We start from the raw sequence: 4,318 nt of genomic DNA, 5'->3' as shown, positions 1-4,318 counted from the left end.
TGTTTGCCTTGTAAATCCTCAAGCCGTGTGCTTCTACTTGCAACACAGTTCATGTAGTGAAGAAAACATGGGTTTATTTTGAAAACTTTTTTAGACGCCAGATGCTTCCCAGATTGTCTGGTGGATTTATTGGCATATTTGCTTACCCAATCTTGGGAGACAATGATTTGCATCAATGTTAGGAATAAGTGATATGCAGTGTTAATCATAGTTACCTGTGGAGGAAGAAAATATATTGGCATTGATTAGAGATACTTAATCCTGAATCTTATTTATAACTGTATTTTTGTATCTGGTAAAACAAGAACAGTTGTTATATCTGAGAGCCAGAGCTGAAATACGTATTTCAATGAAAGCGTCACAAAAACCCAAAGGTACCGGTAAGGTGTGGTTTTAAATTTATTTTAAGGAGAGTTGTATTTAAATCTTTGAGAAACATTAACACTGAGCTAGCCCATTGTAGCTGAACTTGATTATTAACTGTGGTGATCATGAAACGGTGTTTTTCAGTAAAAAATTTGTGTGTTCATACATAGTTTTCCTATTAACTTGTATTATGAAATAGGCTAATAGTTCTTGGAAACTGTCTGTGTCTGAGAAGTTAGAAAATTGTGAAAGAATTGTTCATTTAGTCATAAGATGCAACTTCAAGCTCTTTTTTGAGGAGCCTGTGTAGTAAAGCTACCAACTTTTCTTTGTAATGTTCATTATGTTCGGTGTATACATTTCTTCTGGTGGTTAACTCCACCCAGGGCGAGCTTGAGCTTGGTTCGGAGAGCCTGCTCTGCTACAAGTAGGCTTGCTGCTGAGCAGCCTGTCATTCCCAGAAGGATATAAATGGCTGTATCCAACAACTGCGTATAGCTTAACATTTTAACCCCATTAGAGAATCACAGAATCATTAAGGTTGGAAAAGACCTTTAAGATCATCAAGTCCAACCATCAACCCCACACCACCGTGCCCACTAAACCATGTCCCGAAGCATGAACGGGACATGGTTTTTTGAATGCCTCCAGTGATGGTGACTCCACCACCTCCCTGGGCAGCCTGTTCCAGTGCTTGACCACTCTTTCAGTAAAGAAATTTTTCCTAATACCCATTCTAAACATCCCCTGGCGTAACTTGAGGCCATTTCCTCTCGTCCTATTGCTAGTTACTTGGGAGAAGCAATAAAGTGAAGGCTAATACAGATAACCAAAGTATATAGCATTCCTTATCCTGCTTTGTTCAGGTTTTGTAGAAGGTACATTTTTAGTTTCATCGCTGTGTACTTGGCTGTCCCGGCAACATTTTTAATTCCAAAATTAACGTGGGGTAGCTTTGACTTGGTTCCATGCTGAAGGTAGCTGTCTACTACAGTCAGCATTTAAATCCCTCAAGTAGTAGGAGCAATCACACAATAGCTTCATTTCCAGCAAATTAACAGCCATACAAAGTAATTGAGACAGAAGTGAAGATAAATTTATTTTCTTATAATGAGATAAAGGGGGTTCAGGTAAGAATTGGATCCTGTATTAAATCTTGTCTTCCTATCTCAGGAGCAATGTCGAACCTTTCACTGAATTAATCTTAAATAAGCTTTTGTCCAGGTTATAGCTTTCTATTAAAATAGGTACCACAAGGAAAACAACATGTTAATCGGAGAAGGCAGTTTTCTCTATCGGTGTGTATTATTTATTCACAGTTAGTGAAGGATTTTGCTTCTTACTAGAAGTTTACTTTTGACAACAGACATACATCAACACTTCTAAAAGACCAATTTATTTGCATAATTTTACCTGCCTAGGGTAGGAGTGATAGCTTCTCTCCAAAGTAGATTAGGGTTTATTTAGCATTATCAAGTTAAGACATTTTTTAAACGGATTGGGAAAGCAGTTTCCACCGATTCCAAAAGCGATGCAGAAATTCAGTATTTAAACAATGAGTGAAGTGGGGGAGACAGAGTTGCTGAGTCTCCAGAAGTAGAGCTCTGGAAGCTCGGAGCCTTCGACGTTTCCTCCGTGTCCTGCGAACGTAGGTACAGGCTGCAGGGCGAAGTTAGGCTGTCATGGAGGGCAGCACGTGTTTGGGAAGGGAAGGCAGGAATATTTGCTGCTTGTCTTTCCATGGTGTGATACTGTGGCGGAGGTGCCGGTGTTCTTGGGTAACTATTTTAACAGCACGTTACCCTCTGACCTGCCAGCTGAAATCGCTGCATTTGCTCAATATTTGTTGTATTTGCTCAATACCGTGTCTCCTGTACTTTAGTCTTGATTGAAATCCCCACTTTAAATTTTTATCCTCTTTTTTTGAACCTGCAAAAGCAGGTAGCTTCACCCAGCGGAAACAGAATAACAGCACTTAAAATGTATACAGTGGTTTAAACAGCTGCCTGCTCTCCTTGTTCTCGCGGGGGAAGAGGCACGTCTCGTGTGGAATTCCTCGCTTCGTCGGAAACCCGCAGGCTGCGTTGAGACGCTTTTCTTCCTAGGTTGTGCGTAGGTGCTTGAGAAGGACGGGGAAATAATAGAAGAGCGAAAGCACGCTGGTTAATAGGACTACCCAGCGCTTCAGGGTGTTTTTGTCAAGTAGTAAAAATGCAGGTATCGCCTACGTATGTAATCAGATCGTTTTAAGAAGTAAAGACTTGTTAAGCCAGCACTTTGTCCTGTAAAACTTCCTAATGCTTTTGGTGTCTTGCACTATAGAGATTTTTTGGTTTTGTCAGATAGTTTGACTCCTTTCAGGGTGCGCAGGGTCAGGTACCCGCACGCTTCGCTTTCCCACCCTTGTTGGTCGCGCTGTAATGTGAACTAGAGGTAATCCCGGCACGTACCACCGTAGGCTCTCGGAGCACGAAGCGGCTTTGTGTTCAGCGTGGAATTAACAGCTCAGCTCTGCAGGTATGGCTTTCCAACCCTGGAAGTGGTTGCTCAGAAAACCTGTAGACGTGGCATTTTAGGATACGGTTTAGTGGGCGTGGGGGTGATGGGTTGATGGTTGGACTTGGTGATCTTAAGGGTCTTTTCCAACCTTAACGATTCTGTGATCTTCTCTTGCCCTGAACAGTGAGGCAGCCTACAAACCCAGCAAGAATTTTCCCCTTAATATCTTTGTGGTGATTTTTAAAGACTGTGGTTGTTGAAAATACCAAATTTGTACTGGCAACACATTTAGGACAAATGCAAATACGTTGTTTTCTTTTTTTAACCCACCCAGAAAGCAGCTTGAGAAATTGCTACATCCAAGCCCAAATACTATAGGAGTCTGGTGCTTGTTTCTGTGTTGCAGCTGGCATATGGTATGCCAAGCTCTCCTTTTTAAAGGGAGAAGTGTAAAAGTTGTTTAGCCTAAAAAATGAATGGAATTTAAAATAACAGGCACAACGGCCTTAATAGTTGATATTTAGAGTAATATTTCCCATTCAAAAGCGTTTGTGGTTAGTGCTGGCTCTTGTGGTTATTACTGCTTCCCCTGTAATGTGTAATTGCGGAATAAATTTAGTCTTACTGGACACTTGCTGTAAACGTGGAATATTAAGCTAAAATGCAGCTGCCGTAAAAATGTAAGTTGCTATATATCTTAACTTCCCACGGTGTGTTTTCCTTAAGCATGGCTTTTCACTTGAAACAAGTAAACGGCCATCAGCAGGGCTTATGGGGAGAAGCAAATTATTTTTGTTTATCTGATGAAACATGATTTTGTGGATGTATCAGTTTCCAGTCTCCCTGTCCTGCTCCCTGCCAGGTTCTGCTGAGGTTTCTGGGATTTTGTAGGAACCAGGACTTGGGCAGGAATTAGTGAACGTGTGTCTAACGGTATTCGTGCCCTGGTGCGTGGTGTGGGCTGGAGATGCTAGCTGGGGTACTTTCTGTCGTATCAGCTTCTCTGTTCTGTACGAACTGTAGTAATAAAGTTCGGTGACCACTCCTGATGCTGTAAAATACTTCTCAAAAGCAAGGATTAGTCCATGCAAGTGTTAGTTTATCAAGAAGAATGAGGCAGTGACAAGAAAAGTCCGCAGTGTCGAACGCGGGAAGAGCTTTCGTGTTCTCTCCTGAACGTTGTGCAGACCGGCTTGCAGAGGCCCTTTAGCTGCTGGATGCGCAGCCGCTGAGCGCTGGGATGTGCCTGAATACCTGCAACCCCAGGGTGATGCGCTGACACCCAGGTTTTTTTTTTTTCCCCTCACAAAACCAAATACCCAGCTGGGGAGGGAGCAAGTGATGACCACGTCGGCTCCAGAGGGGACGCTGGCAGTGAAGGGTCAAGCAGGATGATGGAGTTCCTGGTCGTGTCCTCGCTCGTGGTGCTCGAAAAAGGAGGGTTACAAATTTT

This window comes from Phaethon lepturus, unplaced genomic scaffold, assembly GCF_000687285.1.
Source record: "Phaethon lepturus isolate BGI_N335 unplaced genomic scaffold, ASM68728v1 scaffold17415, whole genome shotgun sequence".
In the NCBI taxonomy this organism is placed as follows: Eukaryota; Metazoa; Chordata; class Aves; order Phaethontiformes; family Phaethontidae; genus Phaethon; species Phaethon lepturus.
This window is presented reverse-complemented; position numbering follows the sequence as displayed.